At 51.4% G+C, this 27,633-nt stretch overlaps 2 long non-coding RNA genes across 5 annotated transcripts; one reads left to right on the top strand and one right to left on the bottom strand.

Moving 5' to 3' along the window:
- LOC122202508 lies at nucleotides 1–26,042 on the bottom strand. Of its 2 annotated transcripts, none has more exons than XR_006194706.1 (3): nucleotides 25,944–26,042; nucleotides 7,489–7,573; nucleotides 1–404 (listed from the first exon to the last, which is right to left on the bottom strand). It is a non-coding gene; the product is annotated as an uncharacterized LOC122202508 (long non-coding RNA). The 2 variants fall into 2 exon arrangements; XR_006194707.1 differs by having other exon boundaries at nucleotides 1–370.
- LOC122202507 lies at nucleotides 7,298–14,895 on the top strand. 3 transcript variants are annotated; one of them, XR_006194704.1, is made up of 5 exons: nucleotides 7,310–7,454; nucleotides 7,812–7,913; nucleotides 8,170–8,216; nucleotides 13,300–13,483; nucleotides 14,489–14,895. It is a non-coding gene; the product is annotated as an uncharacterized LOC122202507 (long non-coding RNA). The 3 variants fall into 3 exon arrangements; XR_006194705.1 differs by lacking the exon at nucleotides 8,170–8,216 and having other exon boundaries at nucleotides 7,298–7,385; XR_006194703.1 differs by lacking the exon at nucleotides 8,170–8,216.
- Nucleotides 26,043–27,633: the final 1,591 nt, after the last annotated feature.

Below are 27,633 nucleotides of genomic sequence, written 5' to 3'. Positions count from 1 at the left end.
GTCTGGGGGAAGGGAAAAGAGGAATGGGAATAAAGGGGGTAGGAGAATGTGGAAATCAAATAAACACATTGACAGGGTTGGATTCCAATTTTTAATCCATCACCAACCTCTTCTAGTTTATCTGTTCCACAGAATCTTCCTCCCTCCTCTTGTCTGTCCAAAGACAGTCAGACAAAACTTAATACACCCCTAGGCACAGACCCCTGGGTTTCCACAGACCGTGAGAGGAAAGCCTGATGCCAGTTGAAGGACAGATATCGTCTGGAGGATCCTGATTCTTTGCGATGGTTGCTGTGATCTCCCCTTCTCGTCCTCCCCCTGCTCTGCCCTTGCTTTGTATCCATCCAACTTCAATGATATCTTGCTTCACCTGAAGAAGTGGGTCTGGTTTAGGATGTCAGCTCCTGGAAGAGCCACAAAACTGATCACTAGCTGGGAGGGTAGGCCACCTGGGCCAGAGGGAAGTGGTTAGAAGTATCAGGCATCATGACTGAAATTGTGCTTCTCCGGTGGGCATTGGCCAGTGGGTCTGGCCTCGGGTCTGGCCCGGGAGAAAAGATGTCAGCTACAGAAGAATGGGTTTAGGAAACAATCTGTGTCTCAGGAGCTTAAGGTTTTGGATGCAGTGTCTGAAGAGACTCTTGAGATTTATTTTATGGAGACTTTAAAAAATATGAGTGACTCCTACTTGCCAGGGGTGTGTTGAGATTTTTGTCCTACTGAGAGATATAGATGGCAATGGCCTGGAGCCCTATAAACCCAGGAGATCCTTGTAAGTGCACCAAGCCTCACTCAGCTCCCTGGCAGGAGGAGATGGGGCTATTTGAACTTCCAGCCCTAGGAGGGCTGTGGGAAGAAGGAGGGATGCCCTCTGGTCAGGGAGGACAAATGAGCTACAATAGTGTTAATATCTGACATGAATTGAGAGATTACTGCGTGCCAGGCATATATTTTCTCTTTGATGATGCATCTATGCACTAGCTCTTTGACAGAGAAAGTTACTCTCTGCCAGGGAACAGAACTTCCTCAAAATAAGAGGAAGCTCGTGGCACACAATCCTACTCTGCGGCTTGCCAACATTAGCTGGAGGGTCACATAATTTCCTGGGTAGAGGACAGAAGCAAGAGGAAAAGTCAGCTACAGAGGCATATATCTGGAGACATCTCTGAGGCGGGAACTTCAGGGTGCGGACTCAGGGGTCTGCATACTTGGAAAGTGCACATGATGGGATATGAGAGAACTGGTGCAAGGAGAGGATCACTGATGCACGCGTATGCATCCATGAACACGTGTCCACACACAACACGTCCACACAGATACATATCATCTGGTGAGTAAATATCTCTGAGTTCATGAGAAAGGACCACATGGCTTAATCAAAAGGGACACGTTACAAGATGTGGTTGATTCTATACACACAGGAATGATGTTCCATCTCCCACAAAGACCTTCCCAGACTTTTTACTAAGCTAACACAAGCCTGGGGTGTTAGAGGAAGGACAGGGCAGGACTGGGAAGGGTTTGCATTATGGGCATCTCCCCACAGAGATTCAGGTCTGGTCTTCTAAGGTATCCCGTGTCTGTGGAGAGGCTAGGGTCTGGGTCAGGAGGAGGCGTGGGTCTAGAGTCCAATGTCAGTTTATTTCGCCAATACAGACCAGACCCTGAGAGTCCAAAAATAGTTGCCTGAAATAAGTAGCAGAAATACCAAGGGCTTTGGAGCCAGAAAGCCTAGGTTTGATTCCTGTCTTTTTTACTTATTAGTGTCTCATTCATTCACTCACTCAATAAATATTTATTGAGCATCCATTGTGTGACAAGTGTGTGACCTCTTTTGGGCAAGCTATTTAAGTTCAGTTGGCTTCATGGGCACCTGGGTGGCTCAGTCAGTTGAGTGTCCAACTTCGGCTCAGGTCATGATCTCCCAGTTCATGGGTTTGAGCCCCGTGTCAGGCTTTGTGCTGACAGTTCAGAGCCTGGAACCTGCTTCAGAATCTGTGTCTCCCTCTCTCTATGCCCCTCCCCTACTCGTGCTCTCTCTCTCTCTCTCTCTCTCTCTCGAAAATAAATAAACATTAAAAAAACTCATTTGGCATCAGTCTCCTCATCTATAACACAGGGATAATAATATCTAGGTGTCACAGTTATTGTGAGGGTTACATGAGAAGAGAAGCTTGGCACATGGTTGATTCTCAGTAAATGCTTCTTATTAGCACTAGTAAAAGAATTCCAATTATGCCCCTTTAATAAAGTCTCTTTCTTTTGCTGTATCTTCCCCCCAGTGGTGACTGAGCTATGTCTGGGGGAAATTTAGGAGAATTTTATATGGCCTCAGATCAGCCACTTCTCGTAGGTGACTTTCACAATGGGCCCAGGACATAGCTTCTCTCTGGAGTGAGCAGCACGGGACAGGTTTAGCACCAGAGTTTGTCTCTCTCCCTCCCTGGACTGTGAGCTCCTCAGGGGAAGGGACTATGTCTTCAACTGTTTACCATGCGGCCACAGTGCCTGTGACATTGCCTGGCCCTTAGGAGACATTCAGTAGATGTTTGCTGAATGAATGAAAGAAGGAAGAAGAAGGGTTTCTACCCCTGTAGTGGTTGTTCGGGCCCCTCATTTCTTCATTTAAGCCACTCAATGAGTGGCTACAATGTTCCTGAGTACTGTACCAGGTGTTGGAGCTACAATGGTGAGCAAAATAGACACGGCCCCTGCTCTCACGAGATCATGGGAGCCCAGAGGGAGAATACAGACCGTCATCAAATAGTTGTACAAAACCCAGAATCCTTGCGATGTATGATCTGTGTTGAAAAGGAAGTAAATGATGCTAAGAAAGCATATCAAGGAAGAGAACACTAGCCAAGTCTGGGTAGGCCCAGAAGGCTTCTTCCAGGATGTAACATGCCAGCTGACACCTGAAATGGGAGGAGTGAAGGCCATGCTGGAGTGGTCTATTGCCCTGAGAGGAGTCTTCCAAGAAGAGGCAACCTCACATGCACAGCCCCAGTGGCTGTTTAGAATGTGGCACATTCAGAGACAACAGGAAAAGGCCAATGTGGCCTGGAGCATGGCCTGCAACGGAGAGTGTGAGGCAAAGACATTGGAGTCATGGGTTCCAGTCTTCATCCTAAAAGCAAGGGGACACTATAGCAGGGTTTCGAGTGGAGGGACAATAGTAGTGACATGACCACCACTCGGCCGAGTTGAGGGGGTAAGAAGTTGAGGGAGCAGGAAGGCACCTGTGGAGACCACAGTCGAGAGAGGGTTGAGTCAGTCGGGCAACAGATGGCAGTGGCCTTGGACCGAGGGGGTGGAAATAGAAAGGGGGGAACGTAAGTGAAATGGCTCACTGATGGCGGGTCGTGCAGTGACAGATGAGGGAGCAGAGGAGCCATGGGGAACTCCTAGTTTTGTAAAACTTGTTCCTAGCATCTGTCTGCTCCTTGTTCACTTCTAGAAAAGGTCTCCTACTTCGTCCACCCAAGAGTTTCGTTCTGATAGCCTTTGGAGGTGGATGCATCTCCATTTCCAGAGAATGAGAGGGACTACAAGATAGCCTGCAGCATCTGGGAGGCACCTTAGAGGGTCATTTTCCCAACCAACCCCCACTGAGGCACTCATTTGTCCTCCCAGACTCACCCAAACCCAAACGTACTCTCAGATTCTCTGGCTCCCCACACTTACATAGACTTCCAAACACTCCCTACAGACCACTTCATCCTACCCTTCTGATCCTTGCCTCCCAAGGCCCTCCGTGCCCCCTCCCCCGCTCTTCTCCCTAGCTGCCCCCCCCCAGCCCCCACCTCCCTCTGTCTCCACTTCACCCTATTAAGAAACAACAACCCCCCAGAACGCCTGCCCCCGGCTGCTGCTCCCTGAGCCCCGCCCGCCCTCCCTCCTCCTGCTCCTCTCCCTGACAGATGCCTCAGAGCCCCGGGCCGCAGTTAAGGTGACGAGATGCAGCAATTCTTTATGAACATTTCATTCCTGCTCGCTACACGACGTAAATTAGATGGTGTGTTACATTCGGGCAATAAGAGAGATATGTCACCACGACGCTGGCCCATTGGATGGAGAGGGTAATCCTGCCGTGAATTTCATTACTGCTTTTATATAGACAGAATTAGCTCGGTGACAGCGAGCCTGATTGTCTTTCACTAGGGGTTTGGAGAAGAGCTGAAAGGATTTCACCCTGATGTGCACACTACTGAGTGACCCCGCTCACCAGCGGCTCCGCTGATTGCTTTGCACCTTGCGGACCCGCGATCGGCTCAGCCTCGCCGCCGCCTCGCCTCCCTCCCTGGTCCCCAGCCCTCCCCGCCCGGCTTTTTCTTGAAGCAAGAAGAAAGGAGACCTAGTGGAAGAGTCACAAGGTCACAAAGGGAAATTTGTAAGCGGGGAGGGGCAAGTTGGCAGAGTTGAAAAACCAAAAACCAAAAAACTAACAATCCCTTTCCAATCAGAGTCTCCTGGACAGAAGCTATCGCTGTTCACTCCTGCCTCCCAGAAAAGGGCAAGAAGGACTGTGGGCCACGTGTCCATCACTCTCAGGGCAAAGGAGGGACTGGGTAGGGACCAGCAAGTCCTTGTGAGTCTCCCTAGCGAGACCCCGGAGCTGCCACTGGGTCCCTGTCCCTCGGCCCCTTGCACCTTTGGGTCTTTCCCCCTGTGGTGGCTCAGGCTCTTTCCCACCTCCTAGGCAGGAAGAGTGGAGAAAAACAAGAGTAAGTAAGAACCATTGTCCCTCCCAGGCTGTGGACTCGGCAACTCCAATGTGGAAGGCCAGGGAGGGGTGTGGATTCCCTTCGTTCTGTCTCCCACACTCACCCTCATGGCTCGCGCCCCAACCCTACCACATATACATACAACCCTCTTCGATGACCTCCAAAATCCTGAATAGCACCTGAGTGGCCCGTTCCAGCAGCCTGCGAACAAGCCCAGACTGGGCACTTCCATTCTTCAGTTTTCTGCGGGAATGGCTAGCTCTGAGAGAGCCAGCTCCTTCCCTGTTCCCTGGGAACCTTGCTATCTCTCACCTCTGTTGCCTTGTCTGCTCCTTCCTTCCCCTCTGTCATTCCCCCAGCAAACATCTTCTGCCAGACTTTCCGGAGGCGGCTGTTGCCCCTGGGGCTGGCCGGGGAGGGGGTTGACCATTGCTGGACCCTGCTGACTGCCATGCTGCCCCCCTCCAAAAGCCCCCAGGGAGACCCACAGGGCTTCATTTCTTGCAGGCCCAAGGGCCAGGCATCAAGCAGGCAGAATAATTTCCTCAAAGCCCCTCATCTTTTGGTCAATCGGACACATCTGTCAGGAAATTTTCTCTTGCGACCCAGATCAGCCAGCTCTGTGGCCTGCGCTGAGAGGGATGAAGGCCACAGTCTCCACTTTCCAGAGGGAAAGGAGACCTTGGCAGAGTCGAGCGGGCCCTCCGGAGGCCTGGCACAGGGCCGCTGCACCCTGACTCTGTCTGCCCCTGAGGTGTAGTACCCTGAGCTCCCCTTCCAGCCCCCCATCACCCCCCAAGCTCCTACCATCTATCCTCCATGGAGCCCAGGGTGAGTGATCGCTCGATGATGTACTCACAAAGTCACTCTGGACTAGTTTGCCACTGAAACCCCTTCTCCATGAAGCAAAGACTAAGTCCAGGATGCTGGGACTAACTATGCTGTAGCCCTGCCTCTGTGCTAGCTGTGCAACAAGGAGCTCATCACACCTCTCTGAACTTCAGCTTCGTCATCTTCAAAAGGAGAGAGATAACTGCTATGGCGGAGGCTGGGGTGCAATGCTGTGCTTCCTGGGTACTGAGCGAGGGCCTCCAACTGTTGCCCTGCCCTGTCAGGCTCCCTTGGATTTGTCTCTGCCGAAGAGAGCTGTCTCACCTAAGGCCATGCCTTTCCCTGGGCAGCCTGCATCCAATGCCTTGTCACCATGGACATAGGAAGGCCCAGCCACCTCTCCCTACCTCGGGACCGTTCAGAAGGGCCATCCCTGCCTCAGAGTTCCCTTGAGGTTGGTGAAGGCCTTTTTCTGAGACTACAGCGCAGCCCAATTTCTCCCTCTGGAGAAATGCCTTCTCTTGCACTGGTGATAATCCCAAGGGCACTCACCAGGAAAGTTCTAGCGCCTTGGTCTCCATCCCAAAGTCTGCCTCCAGACCAACCTGCAGATGAGTCCTGCCTACCTACCCACCCATGGGGCTACTGCAGGATGAGGGTGTTTTGTGGAGGGCTATGAAAATATAGCTGGTGCTGTCTCTCATCATCATCGTCGTCCTCGTCATTGTTACGGCAGGCTCTGCCCGGCTGGTGTGATGGGGGGAACATACTTTGGTCATGAAGTCCAGTGAATGAACGGCCAACCTTCTTTTCTCCCCTACAGACAAGGTTCTTTGCATTCTGCCTTTTGTCTTCTTATTGGAATGACCTCCCCAGACTGGCCAGACTATCCCTCGGGAAGCTAAACCATGGTCCCAAAGACCTAGAGGTTCAAACTGCTGGAGTTCTGTTACCCATATCTCACTCTTTGCCCTAAGAATCAGGAGCTAAGTGCCTACCAGATATCTCTCCTACACTGTTGGATGTATTCCCAGCTGGGCTCCCTACCCTTTTATTTAAAGCATGTACTTTCCTCCCATAGACCAAAACATCCAGCCTTTGGGTGGGGGGGTGACAACAAATCTCAAATGAGGCCTAAGAACAGGGTCCCTGTGGGCGAAGTCACTCTGGACAAGCTTTACACTGAAACCCTTTCTCCTTGAAGCAAAGACTAAGTCTAGGATGCTTTAACTATACTGTAGCCCTGTCTTTATACTAGCTGTATGACAAGGCTTCTTTGAGCCAAGACTTCCTTCCTTCTGGGCCTTGTTCACAGCCACCCCCCCCAACGAATAAAGCAAGCCTAGGATCCCTCTCCCAGGGAAGAGGGAGGAGCGCAGGCAACGGTCTCAGATTATTGTTACCCTTCTGAGTACGCCCACACTGTCTCTCTACTGGGCCCACTGCCTTGTCAGCATTTTGGAGTCGAGTGGCAGGTAGGGACACTGCCAGGTGAATCAGATCTTCTACTCTGTCCCGACTCCTGGGCCCTGACCCAGAATGTGTGCTTCTCAGGAGTGCAATGTCCTGCATCTCTTCTAGAGCTTTCCCTGCAAAGCAGCAGACACTGAGCCAGGAGCCAGGGATATGGGGGATGGAAATTTCTCACCCTACCCCCCATTCTGACATCACAGCCCTCGCTTTCTGACACTAATTGGTTGCCATGGAAACCAGTTCCTTACAGTACATGATCACTTGAGGTGGTGGGAGGGAGAGCCACAGGAGCCGGCCGTGCCACAAAGGATCCACAGAGCCCCTCAGCATCAGCAGGGCTGTCCCTATCCTCTGCAGGTACATATGCCTTGCACATTAAGGAGACAAGTTCCCCGGCTCAGGAAAATGCCCCAGGACTGCACAAAGGTAATCCTCATTCACCACTCATACCATCTCCCACCTCATTTGGAAGTCCATCTTATCTTTGAGTGGGGACATCTTGCTGTAAAGTCACAGTCCAAAGCAGGAAAAGCCAGCCACGTACCCTGGAACAAATGGATACCAGATGTGACATGGGCCTCTCTGTCCCAGTCCCAGATTGGAACTTTGCGTCTTTTCTAAGAAACTGTCTTTAACTGGCCTATCTCCCATCTCCAACACCATCACCATCACCATCACACACACACACACACACACACACACACACACTTACTCACTCTAGAGCTTATACATTCTTTTAGTCATGTATTCAACAAGTATTTACGAGCCTCTGGTGTGTTGTAGACCCCGTGTCAGGCCCGAGGGATACAGCCGGGAGCTGATAGAGACCCGCCTCTGTGGAGCTCACCATTGCTACCTTCTACATTCAGACACGACATCCCTTTAGTAAGTATTTCTGGGTCTCCTGTTTTCACTCTAGTCCCCAAATGTGGTAAGCTATCTGGCTGCTGAGAGGGTGGAGTGCACTTTGCTTAGCTATCCCCTTCTACCCCTGGGCTTTCCAAGAGTGGGAACCTTGAGCCTATTAATATACATCTTAGCCTGACACTGTAAGATCTGGGGCCTGTCAGCCTTTCCTGTCACCCCATTGCTCTCAGAACCAGGCTTTCAAAGACCCTGGTTTCTTCCACTGTCTTTCAAGGCCAAGGAGCAGGAGAATGGATGGGACTTGAGGATGGCAGCAGAAAGGTATGTCTGCTGTGGGTCCACTGGAATGCGTGCACGGGCATCAGATACGCGGCCATGCCTCCATCCATCTGTGGCCTGCTGTCACGCACGTGCACTCACGTTGGCTGTATCTGTGACTTCTCCCAAATCGGCCAGCACAGGGATGTGAGCATGTGTGTGATTCCACTTATGAGCGTGAGTGAGCATGTGTTCAGGGGAAGGGGAATTTAGGGGTATGTCTCTATGTGTGTTTTTTCCAAATGCTTGGCTTTTTTCAAAATGGCTTAGAGCACTACTGTCATTTATGGGGTTTAAAATGTCAGAACAGGGCCCGTGGGGAGGCAGGGGAGATTAAACTGCAAACAGTGAAGGTTATAGATGACGTTTCTGATAGGCTGACAGGCAGACTCAAATGATGCTGCACTTTAGCAATCATTTAAACACACACACACGCACGCACGCGCGCCCATGCACACACACACACACACACACACACACACACACACAACACACACACACACCCCAGATCATCTCTCCATATTTTAATGGCACATTCTGAAGGCTAAAAACATAAAAGGCCATGTCTAGAAAACCACAGCTCTGCTTTCAGAACACAACCAGCAGCTGTCGTGTGTGTGTGTGTGTGTGTGTGTGTGTGTGTGTGTATTCAAGTGCACCTACCTGTGTTAAGTGGACAGAGTAGCTTATTTGCATTTTAATGTCTGCATGAGTTAATTCCACCTCATTTTTGTATAGCGTCCTATACAATGAACAAAACACATCATATCCGATAGTCTACCTGAGCATCATAACTACTTGTAAAAAGTAGGCAGGGATGGAATTACTACCCCTACTTTACAGAAAAAAAAATTGAGGCTCAAAGAGGTCCAGTAGGTTTCCTAAGACATCTCAGCTTGGAAGTAACAAAAGTAAGGTTAGAAGCAGGGCCGTTTCGTACTTATCCAGAGCTCTTCTTGAGGTGGTGGTTCTCAACCCTGGCTACACTTTACAATCACCTGCAGAGCTTTAAAAACCCACTGTGCCCCAGAGATTCTGATCCAATTGTTCCAGAGGTGGCCCTTGCAGTATGTTTTTTGAAGACCCCTGGGAATTCTACACTTAACTCTGAGTGGGAAGCTTTACACATACCATTGTCTTTGATCTTTGTAACAGCCTAGGCGGGCAGATATTTTTTTTAAGTTTATTTATTTTGAGAGAGAGGGAGAGAGCGAGAGAGAGAGAGTGCAGAAGGAACAGACAGAGAGGGAGGGAGAGAGAGAGAGAGAGAGAGAGAGAGAGAGAGAGAGGGAATCCCAAGGGGGCTCCACACTGTCAGCAAGGAGCCCGATGTGGGGGTTGAACTCATGAACCATGAGATCATGACCTGAGCTATCATCAAGAGTCAGACGCTTAACTGACTGAGCTGCCCAGGCTCCCAGACCCCTGGAAATTCTAACAGGGGATATCCCAGGTGTCTGATTATGCTCGCATCCCCTCCATGTGAATGTGGATTCCAGTCTCCTTCCTCCTCAAGGTCTACCTCTGCATCTACTTCCCAGAAGACTCACTTCCCAGGAGGGTCGAATCCTCTATTCCTTCTGCATCACCCTGACTCCCCACCCGCCTCCTAGACTGTGGAGGCTTAGAAAAATGATCAACTCCGCCTGGTGAATGAAGAGGCTATTGGCCACGTGGCCCATAGTTGTGGCCACCTGATAAGGGGCAGACTGTGTTGTCTCAGCAAGAGAACCAGCCCCACCTCGCCCCATCAGCCAGAAGGCCAGAAGGGTGAGGAGCAGCCCTCACAGACCTGCTGTGAACGGAAAAAAAGGAAAGAGACAGAAAGATGAAGGAGAAGAGGAGGAGAGCTGACCCCTTGGGAGGTTGTTCTGATCAGCTCAGTGTGAAAGCCAGGAACAACGTTCTTCTCGCTCAGCCACGGCAAGAGAGGTGGCCCTAGCACAGTGGTTAGCAGCACAGATTCGGTGGCGGCCTGCCTGGGCTTGAATCCTGGTTTCTGCTTGCTAGTTGTGTGACTTTGGGCAAGTACTTAACCTCCCTGTGTCTCAGTTTCTTTATCATTCAAATGGCAATTATAATAACAGTACCTGCCTTGTAGGGTCTCCAGGAGGATTCAGGGAGTTCACATAAAGTCTCTGACATAGCACACGTACTGGGTAGGAGTTAACCATTATTATTCTGCACAATTGGACGCTTTGGAACTCTCCCTTCTTGAAACTCTCCCTATCTTCCTGAACATTCCTTCTCAGTCTCCTTTGCTAGCCCCGTTCCTCTGCCCTCCCTCTAAGTCATTGGTTCTCAACCTGAGGAACTTGTACAGCTTCCTCTCAGAGATTCAGATTTAGTTGGTGTGGGGTGGGGCCTAGACATGGGTGTTTTTCTTTCCTTTTTTAATTTTTTTTAAGTTTGTTTATTTGTTTTGAGAGAGAGAGAGCAAGCACAGGGGAGGAGCAGAAGAGAGGGAGAGAGAGAATCCCAAGTGGGCTCTGTGCTGAACAGGGCTCGAACTCACGAACCGTGAGATCCTGACCTGAGCAGAAACCAAGAGTCAGAGGCTTAACCGACTGAGTGTTTTTCAAGTCCCCTGTCTGATCCAAATGGTTGCCAGGGTTGAAAACCACCCCTCTATTTTGTTTTAATGCATTTTTTTTTAATTTTAGAGAGAGGGAGCATGAGGTGGGGAGAGCGGCAGAGGGAGAGAGAGAGAATCTTAAGCAGGCTTCATGCCCAGTGCGGAGCCTGATGCAGGGCTCGATCCCATGACCTTGGGATCATGACCTGAGCCAAAATCAAGAGTTGGACACTCAATGGACTGAACCACCCAGCCACCCCAAAAACTACCCCTTTAAGTGCTGATACTCCCTAAGACTCTGCTCTTACCCTCTTCTCCCCTCACTTGTCCTTCCCAAGTAACAGACTTCCTTCCCATGGCCTTGATTACTATCCAGAAGCTGGTGACTCTCCAATCCATGTACCCTGACAAGACTTCTTTCTTGAACTCCACACACTATCTCCAGCTCCCTGTCAGACATCTTGATTTCCAAATTGTGGAGATAAAGTTCTTAACGGTCTCTTGGCCTCCCGCATACCTGCGCTGAGATGTACTCTAGACAACCACACCATATGCATGTCCCGATCAGAACTCAGTAGCTCTTCTTTCCCCAAACCTATTCCACCTCTTCTATTCTCCATCTCTGTCACTTCCAACCATTCGCCCAGGCGAGACCCGGCAGTCATCCAGGGATCCTCTCCCTCGTCATCTCCACACCCGCTCAGGGAGAAAATTCTGTCAGTTCCGTGAAAGGCTCTCTCCAGCCTCACTCCTTGGTATCCCCACGCCACACCAGATGCTGGTCCTCTTTGTCTCTTACCTGTATAGTTTGAAGAGCCTCTCCACCACCCTCCCACCTCCAGCTTTTTTGGCTGCACCCTTCCCCCATTTTCTTCATCATCCTCAGAGCTAGTTTTTGGAAGTGCAACTCACTCCACTGCTCAAGCCCTTCAGGCTAGAAGTCAAGTTTGCACGGCCCTTTACTATCCGTCCCTTTCCACTGGCCTCCATCAAAGTGACCCTACCCTCTATACTTGAGTTCTCCAAGCGTGCCAGGCTGTGTGACACCTCGAGGTTTTTGCAAATGCCATTCCCCCTGCCTTAAACGTTCTTCTCTTCCCTCTCCCATTTTGCCCACTGTTAGCGAAGCTCCAGCTCCTCTAGGAAGTGCTACCTGAGCACACGCTCCCTTTTGGTCCCCACTGCACCCTGTAGTATGTCTATTATGTTGGCTCTCACGGTGTCTTCTGCTTCTTTGTTTTCATGCCTGTCTCTCATACTGGACTGTGATCATCTGGAAGGCATGGGCCTGTCTTGTCTTTGAGGAGGACAGTGAGTAGGGTAAAGACCAGACTCCAAGTCCAAGTAGGGAGTTTGGTTCCCTTGGCTAAAGCACTTGGTGAAGAATGTTTTGGGTTATGCTCTGGATCTTGAAGGGTAGCTTCTTCCCTCCTGGGGCCAAGCAGGGAGGCTAGGTATGAGCAAAGAGACCCAAATAAGCAACTGGCCCAACACTGTGCCCCTAAGTTCCTCCCCTGGGTCTACCTCTTGAAGCCCCAGACCTGGAAGCCCTGACCACGGTAACACCTGGTGTCCCTTCGGGGCCCGACGAAAGTGGGTAGAGCCCCCTTTCCTCTCTTTCATCTGAGATCAGGCTGGAATGCCTCCAAAGGATCCTTCAGAGAGAAACCAAGAAAAACTAAAAAGCAAGCAAGCAAACAAGCAAACAAACCTATAAATACTTAGAAATGTAGAAATGGACAGAATGCAGATGTCTGATTCTAATTTGTCACCTGTGCCTATCGGAGCAAATTCAAGAGTTGCCTTTTAGACCTTGTAACCCTTGCCTAAGACAGTATATTCAAAAGTCACCTTCTCCCTCCACCAGTGCCCAAGGAAGGGCCTAGGCAGGAATCCTAGTCCCCTCCCAGGCGGGCGGGCAGCTGGAAAGCTGTAATTCTTATAGTCAGCGAAACTGAAGCAAGCCCTCATCCTCCACAGAAGTGAAAGGTCAAGGCCAGCAATGGTCCAGAGCCACAGAAAAAACCAAGGGCCCAAAGAACGGCCCGCAGACGGAATGTGGTCTCTGGGACACTCAGCAGTGTGTGCCTCACTCGTGGCTGGATTTGCCGTGCCAGACCCCCACTCGCTAATATTCCTAGAACCCTCGCCACATGTCAGCGCTACGCCAAACACTAGATTAGCCTGCACCACTTTCGCAACGACCCTATGAAGTGTAGGGACTATCGTTATTCCTGTTACAGATGAGAAAACTGTGAGGGAGGCTAAGCGGCTTTTCCAAGGTCCCAAAGCTGGTAGGTGGCTAAGCTAGGATTCAAATTCAGACAGTCTGACTGCAAAACCATAGTTAAACTCTGTGGTATACTGCCTAACCCATTCAGCAAGTGATTATTTAGTATTTGCTAATAGTAATAACAGCTAACATTTATTGAACATTTCACATGTGCCAAGCACTGTGTTAATGCATTATCTTATTCACTAGACAGGCGCTCTTATACTTCCATTTTACAGATGAGGACACCGAGGCTTCGAGAAGTTAAGAGCATTGTCCACGGTCCCAAAACCAGGTGAAATAACTGGAATACAAACCCAGAGCGATGAATCAATTAATGACCGAGGCACAGACAATCCCCTGACCGGCACCACCATCATCCTGGAGAGTGTCCATGAAGGACTTTCCAAGAGCCCTGATAAGGTGGCTGACACCTTGATGAAGGCTGTCTGTGGGCTTTTATCCCATGTCCTGGCAAAGGCAGCTCCAGTCCAGATAGCTTTACCCAGTTTGGGGCCCAGTGTACACAGAAGTGACCCTAGAAGGCTAGCTCCTCCTTTCCCCCCAAGGCCTCTCCAGAGCACCCTCTGGCCAACTCTATCCATTCACAATAGTCTGGCCCTTGGAATCTGGTTGGGTTTGGGGACCCCACTATCCAGAAAAACAGAGCCTCCAAGACCCTCCCCTAAGCAGGCCGTTTTCAACTCTCCCTGCTGGATCCCTCCGTTCCTGAGTCTCCAGCTTTGGCTCCTGGTAGGGATCCTTCCAGAGCCATCCAGGCACCGGAGGAAAGAGGGAGAGGGGAGGGGAGGGGAGGAGCCAATTCCCAGATTCTCCTCCCCCTTTCCTTCCCTTCCCCCAAAACCCTGCAGGTGGCCCCCACCACCTCCAAGCCCGCAGTTTCTCACCTTCAGGCAAAGGCAGATGATGGCAGAGCTGGGGAGCAGAATTTAACTGAGCCCAGGCCACTGCAAATCCCAGTCATTAGTATTTAGGGAATGTGAGTCCCTGGGGGGGGGGGGGGGGGGGCGGGAGGAGGGGGGCGGCGGAGGCAGGGAGAGGAAGGCCAAGATGCTCAGAGATGCAGAGATGTAGATGAACACAGATATCCGGAGAGGTTGCAGAGAGACAGAAGAGGAGGGAGTGAGGGAGGAGAAGAAAGGAGACTGAGGAGGGTGGCAGAGAGTCAGGGAAAGGGGGGAGGGAGGAGAGAGACAGAAAGAGCCAGTTGCTTTATTCATGGCTGGTGATATTATAGACTGAGTGAAAATCACATTATCGTAATGGGAAAGTTAGAGTTGCTGAGATGATGCCCTGAAGCCTCGGCGCTGATTGGGGTGTGATTGCTATCTGTATTTATATGTAGAAAGCAAAGTTCACTGCCAGTTCAAGATGGTGGCGGCTGCTTTATGCCACATAATTCTTCAGTAGGGAGACGCCCCGAGCGAGCTGAGCCAGCCGAGCCGGGAGTGGCAAACGGGAGCCCGAACGCGAGGACGCCTGAGCGCGCGCCGGAGCAGGCGCTGGAGCCGGGGCCGGAGCCGCGCGGGGCTCAGCGTGCCGAGCGGCGGGAACGCGAACCCGCGTGGGCGCTCGGCCAGGACCGGGACCTGGGCCTGACGCGAGGTGGGGCGACAGCGGGGCTCTCGAGCGTCTAGGGACTAGGTAGGGGCGGGGAAGTAGGAGCAGCGCCCCCCCCCCCCATCCCCTCCCGGGCCGGCCCCGAGTTAGCCTCACCCACCAGAGGTCAGAGAACTTGAACGGATTATACAGCTGACCCCTGCACCCCCACCCCTACCCCCGCTATATAATTCAGCGCTACACCCTACAATAAATGTCAGCAAGTTTTTATTTTCCCCATGATAACTGCTTTGATGCTTTTTTTGACATCTCAAATATCCTGACTTTTTTTTTTTCTTCCTGTAATTTTTAATTTTTTTTTTCGGGGACCTCTGCTGTGCGCGTGCCCCCTGCTCCCTCCCCCCCCCCCCCCCCCCCGCCGTGGCCCCTGCTCCCCCCACCCACCAGTGGTGTCCACCCCCCACTGCCTGTGGAGCAGCCCATTGCGGGGATGAAAAAGGGCCCATCCCTACTGATTGGTGAGTGGGTGTGATCTCCGACTCCCCCAGAGCTGGGGGCAGGCAGGTCGCCCAGACGCCCTGCACGGAGCCCTGCCCCACTGTCCGAGGCATCAGCCACAGTCAGGGAGAGAGAAGAGAGTTGTCGGTGCCGCCTGAGCAGTCAGGCTCAGACCGCTTTTTTTTTTTTTTTTTTTTTTTTTTTTTTTGAGAGAGAGACAGAGGGAGAGAGAGACAGAGCATGAGCAGGGGAGGAGCAGAGAGAGAGGGAGACACAGAATCTGAAGCAGGCTCCAGGCTCTGAGCCGTCAGCACACAGCCCGATGGGGGGACCAAACTCACAAACTGTGAGATCATGACCAGGGCTGAAGTCTGACCCTTAGCGGACTGAGCCACCCAAGTGCCCCCAGCCCACCTTTGACTTCAGGCCTATTTCCCTCAGGGCTTTCTGGATGAAATGGGGCAGGCCTGGGCCCCACCCTAGAGCTGCCAGATAAAAATGCAGGATACCCAGTTAAATTTGAATTTCAGGTAAACAATAAATAGCTTTTTGGTATAAGCATGTCCCAAATATTGCATAGGACATAATTAAACCAAATTTGTTTATCTGAGATTCAAATTTAACTCGGCATCCTGTGTTTTTATTTGCTGAATCTGTTAACCTGGTAGCCTTGCCCCCACCTTCCCTATTGACCTCAGGTTTTATATTGATTTTAAATCTGAAGGAGGCAGTGCCGCCCCTGAATGGAAAGAGCCGGATCCAACACTTAATAGCTGTGTGGCTTTGGACCTGTTTTTACCCTGGACCTTCAATCTCTTTGTCTGAGCAGAAGGTTTCTCACAGGATGGTTGTAGCCATTAATGAAACATCGTATGTAAAATACTCAGTGCACTACCTCTCACAAAATAAACAATAAATGATGACTGTAAAATACTACCACTCTTATATTCCCTCTAAGGCACCCTTTATTCCCTTCCCATCTCTATTCTAGGCTTCTTGGAAGCCAAATACAAGGCTTATAATTAGGATCTCTACTCTGGAAACTGCTGCCTGAATGGGGGAAGTTCCAGGAACAGACCTAATCATAGTATGGTCGCCCTCAGCTGCCTGACCCTATCGTGTCCACTGAGAGTTCTGGAAAGCTGATTGCAAGGGTGAAGCAGGGACCAGGAGCAAGCAGTATCCCCAGCCCCACATCAAGCCCCACACATTCCCAGCTACTTTCTCCGAATTCAAGAACCTGCCGTAGGACTCCTAAGTCTCCCTTTCTCCCAGGAAGTTGGAGGGCGGGGCAGGGTGATAAGATGCTGGACAGGAAGGAGAGTCTGCCTATCCGTGAGGCCACAGAATGGGCTGTTTGAGCCACCAGTCTGCCCGACAGCCAGCCCATCAGGCCAAACCCCTCTCCATCCTCTGGTAGAAGCCCGTGTCCTGGATATACCAACTGGAAATTAGTAACTCCCTCAGGGTCTCTCTGTTCTCCCTCTGTCTCTCTTATCTCTCAGCCTCAGCTCAGAACTGACTTGGTAAAGTCACACTGTCCCTTCTCCCAGGTACGGTACTCTGTAGATCCCAAAGGGTGTGATTGGAAATGGCGGGGGGGGGGGGGGTGCTCTCTGTACAGTTAATCCATATGGTAGAACCAACACGCATGCATCTGGGACCTCTGGAATGCCCCCCCCCCCATTTTGATCCTCACAACAAGCTTCTACTGTGAAGGCAGGAAACTGACAAGAAGTTCCCACACTCCCTAGCCTTAATATCAGGAAGTTGAACTCCAATCCTAGTGGTTTAAGGCCATGTTTGTTATGGATGCCATCAGGATATATGATGGCCCTCTCCCAAGGATCCCCCAGGCAGTCCTCAGCCTTACTGGGGACTGAACCATAAAGCAGAAGCACCCTTAGGCACTCAGGCCACTGACCCTAGGATGATCCTGAGAGAGGATGCAGAGTCTGGAGCTTTTCCATGCTCCTTCTGGTCCATTCCATCTTTGGCCATCAGTGCTAGAATCTAAGTAACTCTTCTTGGGCTTGCTCGTTTCAGCAAAACAGAAGTTGATCAATCAGTTGCAATAAATTAAAGAAATTAAAATCCAGTGTTCTTTCAAAGATTCCTGAGAACTGATTTTCCAGATAACTTGCCGTTTGGAATTGTGTTCCTGTCCCCTCCACTTCAGAATTGTATATAACATTGATCATCACAAGCATCTTATCAAAGGTAGGATGTCCACACCTTGGGGAATGACTGCCCAAATCACACAGGCGTCAGGGGAGGGCCACTTGAATGAGGTTTTGTCATCTTAGAGATGCAGGGGGGAGTCCAAAGAGATGATTTCTGTCCTGTCTTAGAGACATGAGTCTTTGAAGATGGAAGTGAGACATCTCCCAAGGGCGGAAAGCTTGGCTGGTGGCTTGTTTATTCGGATTCCTCTGAGATGCCTATTTTATGTCCCTTTGGGTTTGTGTCTATGCAGCTGTGTTCGGGGATTGTGCATATGTCTCTGATCCCTAGAATGACCCAGCAAGAGAAATTGAGGTTTGGGAGAAAACAGTCTTCTTATGCTGGAGGGAAAAGAGATAAGGCACCTGGCCCAGAACACTGCCCCCCCCTTGCTTTATCAGGGAAGACAGAGCAGAAAATCACCCCGTGCCCCTGCGACAGAAGAAGGAGCTAATCTGCTCAAAAGCTGAAGGCGGGAAAACATGACCCCTGCCTGGGATGGATAACGGAGGAATGTCTCTGAGGACATATCACTCCACTCCCCGGGAGGGCCCATAGGTAGTTGGTAATCCACCCGTCTCCCCCCACCCCCCACTCCTGTCCCCTACCAACACACACACACACACACACACACACACACACACACACACGCATGTGCGCGCATGTTCACACACACACATAAATCTTAATTGTGTCCAGGGCTTTTTACAGCGTTAATTAATCATATTTAGGGCTGTTTCCAGCTGTTGCTGAGGGAAAGAAGGTCCCACACGCCTGTGACTTAGGGTAAATCCAATCAGACGGAGGAATTCTTTGATTCTGGAGAAGCAAAGCATGGGAAAGACACCTCTAATCCCAGAGCCTCTCAGATCCCTGCCTGTTGCCTCCCCCATCACTACCCTTGCAAATTGATCTGGGCTAGGGAGAGGGAGGGGCTGGGGGCTAGAGACCAGAAGGGAGGGGTGACGCCCCCCCCTCCCAGCACAGGAGGGGTGTGGAAGGAGCCCTGCTTGCGATGGCAGTGGGTTGACTCCAATGAGGGCCTGGGCCCTCCATGCTGACTTGGAGTCCTGTACTTGGGCCATTTAATGGGCTCGGGGGAGCCCATGACTCCTGAATAGCCACTGGGCCCAAGAGTTATTACAGGAGGCTGGGCCTGGACTAGTCAGACCAGCAGGTGGGCAGCACTGACCTAATTACAGTTTGGCACAGCCGGTGTGGTCTGAGCAAGGGCCTTGCCCAAGCCTTTTCCTTCCCTGTGACTTCTCCCGAACCCCAATAGCATCTCTCCCGGCTCCCTCAGGCTCTCACGTATCTCTGTTTCTGGGTCTGAGTTTCTCTCTCTTCCTAGGGCTCCATAGCATGAATCTAATCTCTTTCACTGGTGTCCGTCTCAGTCTTTCTACTGCCACCTTCTCTAAATCCTAGCCTACTACCTTGAATCTTCACAGAGATGCACTTTAAGATAGAGAGACATCTTAAGGGGAGGGGGCCAGCCTGGCTGCTGGCTGGTCCCTATGACCTCTCTGGTTTCTGCTGGTAGCCCATCGGAATTCATACGGAGCAAAGACAAGATGGGGGGCGCAGGGAGGAGGGAGAGAGGAGCTGCTGGGGGTGGAGGCAGCAAGGGACTGTCCTACCCCTTAGAGGCCCGGATGGGAGAGGGAGGACTCCCCAGGAAGGAGAGTGAGGGTGCAGGGCTGTGAGAAGGCCAAACAGACCAAATAGTGGAGACCTTACCCTCCCCTCTGTGATGACCCCACCTCAGCACACACACCCCCTTGTTGAGGCCTTCTGGGTCCTGGCCTAACTGGGCCTAAATAATTGAGGAGCCCATTACAGCCTTGCTGTTTCCTCACTGTCAAGTGTAAACGCTGCACTGGTCGGGTGGGGAAATGGGGCTAATTTGAATTGATAATAGGAAACTCGGGGAAAAGTCATCTATAGTGAGTGAGGAGCGAGCAATCCCCGAGCAGATGCTAAATCTTGTATAATGAAAGAATCTGCCGATGTCAATTATGTACGAGCGTCTTTGCAGTGGTTGGAGGCGGTGGGCGGGCAAGGGAGCGGAGGGCTGGGTGCATCCCATAAACCCAAACACCCATCAAAGGCTCATACATATGGAGCGGCGGAGATTACGGCATAAATTTGAATGTTATGAATGTGCATGAGGGACAGGCAGGAAACCTACCTCATAAGGGGGTAGGAAAGGAACAGTTTTTCTGTGCATGTGTACAAGGGGGCTTTTGTCCTCTTGGTCCCTCTGCTGTGTCTCCTCTGTCTCAGCTGTGCCCCTTCTGCACCCAGTTGTGTGGCAGGATGAGAATGAAAGTCAGGGTCTGGAGGTGCCGGGCAAGGTAGGATCAGCTATTTTCCTGGATCCCGGACGTGGGTTCCTGGTGGGCTTTGGGCTCGAGTTGCCCTTGACCCATTTGGAGTGTTTCCAGGAGAAGACCTAGAGATCTATATGGCCAGAGATACGGAGGCATATCTTGGAATACCTGTGATGTGAACACAGCTTTCCCTCTCATCTAATGGAAGAGACAGACCCACAGAAGTAGTGATACCCGCTATGGAACGGGCAGAGTAAGCCTGGAAGACAGTCTAGAGGAAGAGGTCACAAACTGTGCTATAAAGGGGGCCAACAGCTCAGAATGACAACAGCAGGGGCCCATCTTCCTGTTCCCGGGTACAAGTCCACACCACGGATGGCAGTGTGTGCTTGGGAGTGTGTGCAGGGCCCGGACCCCTCCATCAGTTCCCAACCTGCAGCCGCTTCCTGAGAGCACACTGTGATTTGTGGTGCGGGCCACCCAGGGACTTTAATCTTCACCGTGACAAATGCAATAAAAGGAACAATTTGGAGATCAGAGCTAAGGAAGACACATTTACAAACCCTTCCCCAAAGGTTGGATGGGGCTGTCACCATGTGATTTGTGCCGGAGATGAAGCAGGGAGGGGAAGCCAGGGAGACAGAGAGTTGGAGAAGGCGGGCTGAGAAGAGGAGGCATCACCACCTCTCCCCTCCTCACCCGCTCTGCTGGATCACAGTGGTGGGGGTGGGGGCGCTAGGCCAGGGGATGGAGGACCAGACCCCAGGCCACCATTGCCTCCCTCCCCCATCACTACTAGAGAGCACAGCTCAATTACCAGGAACAGGCCAGAACCATAAGCTTCAGAGATTCATCTCAGCAGTTCAGGGGCTCTATCTAGAGGAGGGGTTGGTGGGAGGAGGGAGGGAGGAGGGTTGGAGAAGAGAGAAAGAGGGAGAGGCAGAGGCAGAGTGGGAGAGACATTTTAACAGAAAGACAGTGACATCTGAGGTTGGAAAGGGAGCCTCTAAGAAGCCCCAGTCTGGACTAGGAAAGGAAAGGGAGGTTTTCCAACCAGGGCTCCTCAGGCAGGCAGATCTGGAGGGCTGTAAACACAGAGCATCAATAAGGCAGATGGAGGAGGGAGAACTTAATCTGGGAACAAATCTTTGGGGCAGGCATAATGTGGGATCTGAGAACTAGGCTGATGGATGGATGGCCAAGCGGTGGTACAGTCTGGGACCGAGTGCCACTCTTCCCCCTCCAAGCCTCTCCTTTCCTATCTGTAAAATGGGTGCTAGGCTAGATGACTTATAAGGTGCCCGCTGCCTTACGTCTTGGATGCTCTGAGCACCAGGCTTCTCGACACCAACAGCAGGAGACTGGGTAAGGGAGACAAGCGCCATCCTGCCACTCTCCCGCTCTGCCTCTCTGTAGCTGTACTGGCATTGTTTTTTTTTAATCTCACTCAAGGCCACATCTTAGAGCTCCCCCACCTAGCCACTGCCCCCATGCCAGCCTGACCCACAGCATGAGGACCGTCTTCCCGTGCCCCTCCACATCCAGATCTCGTCCTCATACCCACATAAATAGGCCTGGTGAGTGCCTAGATGGGGGTAGGAGAAAAGAGACATCAGGAGTATGTGGGCGTGACCCTCATTCAAAACTCCCTGGGGAAGATTGGGAATCAGATGCAAACAATGTCTAGCTGTCATGGTCATGGCCCAGCGGGCACAGAGTATCTCCCCCAGATAGAATGGGCCTCTTCAGGGTGGTGACTCAGGGCTGGGTCATGGCCCCCCGTGGGGAAGTGGGAGATAGGGAACTGGGGAGAGTGATGGCGAGGAATGTAAGGAGCCGGGGGAATAGACAAAAGTATGTTTCTAAGCTTCAAACATGAAGGAGAGGAGCCTCTGCTTAGGAATGAATAGAAGGGCTTGTGGGGGTCAAGAACAGGCTGACTTCCCCCCTCTCTCTCCAACAGAGGGGCAGGGGCTGGATGTGTGAAACCTTCAAACCAGGTGAGTCCCTTGATATGGGCTCCATGGCGGACAGTGGGCACAAAGGAAACTGGATGGGGCAATTCCTATGGTCCTCTGCTGCCTCCCTCTGGGGGAGGGCAAGAGGGCAAGCTCTGTCCTCCTCCCAGCCCTGTGCAAGTCCTCTGGGTTCCTCTCCACGGCACCCACCCTTCCCCAGGTCCCTGATTTCTCCCCAGGTCCTCAGACCCTGTCCTCACACCTGACCTATGTCTGCCAGATCCCCAATCCTCATCCTGTAGAAGGCACTAGGTAAAAAGTAGACTAGTAAGTGACTGAAAGGGACTCTCTGCACTCTGGAATCTTCTCCATTTCCCGTCTCTCCTCCTCAGGGAAGGAAAAGGCTTTGATTTGACTCACTCATTTGCTTTCCCACTCCTGCGTGCTGGGCTGGGAAAGGGGAAGGGAGGAGTAGACCTGAGAATAGGCTCATCCCCCTGGGACCCCCCAGTCTCCCTGGAGTATTACCCCGAGCCTAATCCATCTCTAAGGCCAAAACTAAACCCAAGCCCAGGCAGGAGTATATGTTGACTGACAGTTCAGTGTCCTCCAGTGCCCTTCCTCCCACCAGACGACTGGCCCCAGCTGGGCAACCCCCGACCCCCAGCTCTGTTTTTCCCCCACCACATTTAGTCTGCTCCTGAGGGGGCTAAGGCCCATAATGGTGATAGGTAAGGGAGGGTCAAAGGAGGTCCAGAAACGGCCAACGGGTCACACTAGCTCTAAGATACTTCCCCTCCGCTAGCCCTTGGGTTTAGTCCAGCAGACTAGAGATTGATGAGAAATAACAAAGCAGTCAAGGAGAAGGTCATTCTGCGTTTGTATTCTGCTTCACGTTTACACACATTTGGCCTGTGACTTGTGACTCTGTCCACCCACCCAGCACATTCTTACACACACACACACACACACACACACACACACACGTGTGCACACATAGAACTGAGCTCTGTCTAGCCTTAATGCTCAGATGATAAATCCTGGGGTTGGAGCCAGTACAGCGGGTTTGGGGGTAAACTCACTGCAGGAGGCTTGGGAGAGTCAGCAGAATGAGCAGGGGTAGCAGGCACAGTGAAGGGCACTTTTGGGGGAGAAGTGGGATGGGAACACATGGGGGGCTGGAGGACGAGAGGCAATGGCGAGGGGGCCACGAAGTAGGGGGTTGGCCAGGGGCAGAGGAGGATGTCCCCAAAAGGCAGGGTGTGGGCAATGTGCCACTCTAGCAGGTGACTGGTAGCTCAGGCACTGGGTATGCCAGCATACCCTGTCCTTAGTGAGAGGTGGGCCAGCTCGGGCTGCCAAAGGCACCCCAGAAGGCAAGCAGAGTCCAGGAGTGCTCCACGTATGATTCTTTTTCCCCTTCTGCTAAGCGGATGGGCAGGTGGGAGCTGGGCTGCAGATCCCCTTTCTAGATTCACCCACTCTCTCCAAATTCAAACACTCTCTGAAGAGATCCACCCTCCCACACGGAGCTTCTCTACCCCATCCGAAAGGGAAATCAAAACAAAACAGGTCCTCTCTAATTTGTTCCAAATCCTAAACTGGACAAGCTCAGGGTAGGAAGAGTCAAAGAGGTAATTGTGGCTTGCCACTCATCTCTTCTTTGCCTGAGCCTGGCCTTATGACCTCTTGCTCTTTAGTGGGGTGTAAGGTCCACAGGGGTGGGAAGATGGCCATTTTGACCTTGAGAGGCCTGCCCCTGTCTTTATCCATGCCCTGCCAGCTCTCAGTGCCCTTTGGAGGTTTATAGTCGTATAAATCGCAGAGTCCCATGCCAGGCTTGGAGCCTGCAACTATAAATAGGCACGAGGTAAACAAGGTGGCAAATGCAGGGGCTTGGGACAAGACAGAACATCTGCCCCTCTTGCCTGGGCAGGGGCCAAGGCACATCCGTGGAAAGGGATATCTTCCCTCCCTTCTCCTCCCCTCTCCTCCCTTGCCCGTTGGCTTCCAGCTGCCTGTGCTCTGGGCTTCTAGTCTTTTCCCTCTGAGGTTTATCTTCCCAGGCAGCTTTCTGCTGCAAGGCTTCCCTGGTCACCTGCCTTGTTCCTTCAGAGTCAAGATAGGAAGGGGAGTGGTGTCTCCATTAGAACAGGACCCTCACCGCCTTCCCCCAGCGGCTTCTCACAGTGTCCTGCAGCAAGACTTAAGGAGGTCCTGCTGCTGCTGCTGGTCACTAGGGGTGCCTTGATCTCTTCTCCATCCTCGTAGCCAAGGTGATGCTAACATTTCTTAATTAGAAAACTTCGCTAAGGAACTCTGGAGACAGCAGGCAAAGGCCCTCACTAAACACCCATCCCCGAACATAAAAGCGCACAGACTTCCTGTCATTTCAATTGACCAACAGCTTCTTGGCCACTTGGATTTTCTCCCCACGATCTCTGGGCCATGCAAGCTAAATTCTGAGCAGACTCTGGGCTTGAGACAATCTCGGGGGCACTGCTTTCTGGATCTACCCCTCCCTTCTCTCTGCCCCAGGGCTGGGCTGCTTTCCTGCCCTGTACTTGTCCTGGGCCCAGCAGGTTCCCAGCCTCCAAGAGTCCTCAGAGGCCCCACGGGCCCCACAATTATTTCTCTTCATCTTTCTTGGAAGACTCTGGATCTTCAACCCTGGAATTCCTTCTTTCATCCCAAGTTGGGCTCTCTGAACATATGCACTCGCCACTTTAGAATCACAGAAATAAGCCATAGAAAAGAATGAAATGTCCGATTTGCAACCACATGGATGGAGCTAGAGAGTGTAATGCTAAGTGAGGTAAGTCAGTCAGAGAAAGACAAATACCATATGATTTCACTCATATGTGGAATTTAAGAAACAATATAAATGAGCAAAGGGATTTTTAAAAAGAGACAGAGAGAGACAAATCGAGAAACAGACACATTACTATAGAGAACAATCTGATGGTTACCAGAGGGGAGGCACGCGGGGAGGGGGGGGGGGGGCGGTGAAACAGGTGATGGGGATTAAGGCGTGCACTTGCTGTGATGAGCACTGGGTGATGTATGGAAGCACTGAATCACTATATTATACACCTGAATCTAATATAACACTGTATGTTAACTATACTGGAATTAAAATGAAAACTTAATTAAAAAAAGAATCACAGAAATTAGAGTTGAAAGATACTTTCATTTTTTCATTTTACAGATGAGGGATCTGAATCTTGGAGAGGTCAGGTGACTCTCACCACAGCCACACAGCTAACATTGGCTTTGTTGCTAAGGCTGGAAATGCTCCTTTGCAAAGGCTGGCTTCTCCAGCCAGGCTTCCAACTTCCAGTTCCTAATGGCTTCCTTTGCTCCCCAGAAACAGGCTTTCTTTCTTTCTATCTATGTATCTTTCTTTCTTTCTTTTTTTAAGGTGTTTTTTTTCTTTTAAGCCCCTCTATGCCCAATGTGGGGCTTGAACTCATGACCCAGAGATCAAGAATTGCATGCTCTACAGACTGAGCCACCCAGCTTTCTATCTTTAAAAGGTCCATTCTCTTTGGAGCCTGCCTCCAGCTGGCTTCTCATGCAGGGAGAGGAAAGAACAGGCTCTGAATCATAACAAATGATTGAGCCTTACATAGTTCTTTCTAGTGCTTTCAACTCCTCCATTTCCCTGGGTCCTCTCTGATGGCTTACTGGGCAGATGATCCTGGAAGAATGATTTTCCAGGATCCCACCTTGAAGTGAGAGCTGGAAGAGTGAGAGGCATCCCTCCCATTACGGAAAATCACTTCCCTGGCTGCTCTTTTATTTTTTTTCTGATGTCAATTTCCTAATTATTTTTTTTTTCAATTTCCTAATTTAGAAGGCAGGGTGGGACCAAGTCCTGCTTCATGAATAGTGTCTCCTGTGCCCCGGGCATGCAGTGCCCAAGTGAGCACAGGTGCACACACACATACCCACACACTCATGTTCTTGTTGACAACCTATTCGAGGGTTCCCAGACTAGGAGTGAGACCAGAACCTCGGAGTCCATAGGTAAAATGAGTCACAAGGAAGGGAAGACAATTCCAGGAACAGATTTTGGGGGGGCAGAAAGTGAGGACGCAAGTTCCTGTGGCTCACTGAGGGCAGAGGTGAGGAGGAGGCAAAGCTAACGGAGGTAAGTGGGAGTGGCCCGGCTCCCTGATAGCCGGGAAGGGTCTCCCTCCTCAGTGGGCTGTCAGGGTGAATGTAATCGAGAGAGGGAAGATGCTGGCGGAGGTCAGGCAGGGAGTCCAGTTACCTCAGAATACTCACATCCTACAGCTGGATTAGAGCTCCCAGATGCCATCTGGGAGGGCCTGAGATGTGTACGGGGCAGCTGGAGGGATGGCCATGATCTATCCAGCACCTGTCCTGCCCCCGCAGGCTGATGATGTAACAGTAGAACAATGTGGCAGAGGACAAGAGGGCTTTGGAATCTGGGGGAGGACTGGTCCAGCTTTCAATGATGTGGCTAGAATGAGGCAGCTGTTGTCTCTGCTCAGAGTTCAGAAGGAGCCCCTGCCCTTTCCGTGAGCACTCTGAGTCTGGTTACCCAGATTAATACCAGTTCTTCAGTCATGGGATGGCTCATGAGGAGCTCTTCTTCCAAGAAAATAAAGCTGTCAGCTACATAGACTCTAATTAGATACCAGACAAGGCACAGAAAAGACCCTGCCTGGGACTAAAACAAAGCCCTTTCTATGAGGATGGGGGCATTCAAACACAGGACGATTCTTTATCCGAGGCCCCCGAGCACCTACTCCCTCCTTCCCACACCCAAATCCCACCTCCCTGGTCTTCTGAGGCCCTTCACTTGCCCATGTACCTTCAGTTCAGGCCTCCCCCAAAGGGTTCCTCATTCAGGCCCTCTTCACACCTTGTCTCTCTGGAAGGCTTTATCTCGATCATTAATAACCCATCATTCTAGCCCTCAGAGACTTTCACCAGGATTCACTGCAACACCTTGGATGGGAACTTGCCTATAGATTTGGAGGCCATGATTATCACACTGTTCCTGGATGCTCTCTGCTAACCAGGCCCAGGAGGGAGAGACTGAAGGGTTGGTAGGACCCTCATCCCTCCAACCTGAACAATTTCCCTTCTGCTTCTTCCTCCAACCTCCCCGGATGATCAGGCCCTAGAAAAATGATCTCAGCACCCACTCTCTCACCTTTCCTGTTCTCTGCCCCTAACCTGAAAGCCGAGGTTGTCATTCTCCCAACTGTCCTTGAAAGCAGCAGTCATGTCTCACTTACTCCTGTCCCCCAAACACAAACCTTCACAAGTTCAGGTTCAATAAATATTTACTGCATCAGTCCTCAAACTTCTCCAATATATTTCGTTCTTTTCTCAGTATACAGTCCTGCCAACAATCCCCAACAATCACACACTTTTTTAATTCCCAAGGCAGCTTTTGAGGAACGGTACAGAGGCATTAACCTCTTTTAGTCCCAGATAATGGGGTAGGGGGGCGGGAACGCACTGATGTCCAGGTCTGGGACCCAGAGCTGAGCACATGGCCCGCCTGCCTCCCCTGAGCCTGCAGGCCCCAGGCGGGATTGTCTCGCCTCACTCATCCTTGCCTCCAAGGCCTCCTCGCCTGTATTTATATACACTAAAGCCTCTGCCCGAATAAAACATCCATGTAAAATCCAATTTCCTCAGAATCTCTTTTGGAGCCTGGGCCTGAGATGGAGTAGGTAACCCTGGCAGTAACTGCCTGAACCACTCCTGCTGGCTGCAAAGGTGAGGCCCATTTTTCAATTATCTATCTGCTGTGACAGCAGCGGTCCAGCCACCCAGCCAAGGAAAGGGGGAGGGGGAAGCAGAGCCGGGGAGGAGGGAGCAAGAGGGCAAGGGCACGGTGGGGGAGAAGGAGAGGGAGAAACCCGGAGAGAGGCATGCAGGAGAGACCCTTGCACGGGGCACCCAGTAGGTGCTCAGAATTATTTGTAAAAAGAAT

The sequence above is a fragment of the Panthera leo genome, chromosome D2 (assembly GCF_018350215.1).
Source record: "Panthera leo isolate Ple1 chromosome D2, P.leo_Ple1_pat1.1, whole genome shotgun sequence".
Lineage (NCBI taxonomy): Eukaryota > Metazoa > Chordata > Mammalia > Carnivora > Felidae > Panthera > Panthera leo.
This window is presented reverse-complemented; position numbering and strand designations above follow the sequence as displayed.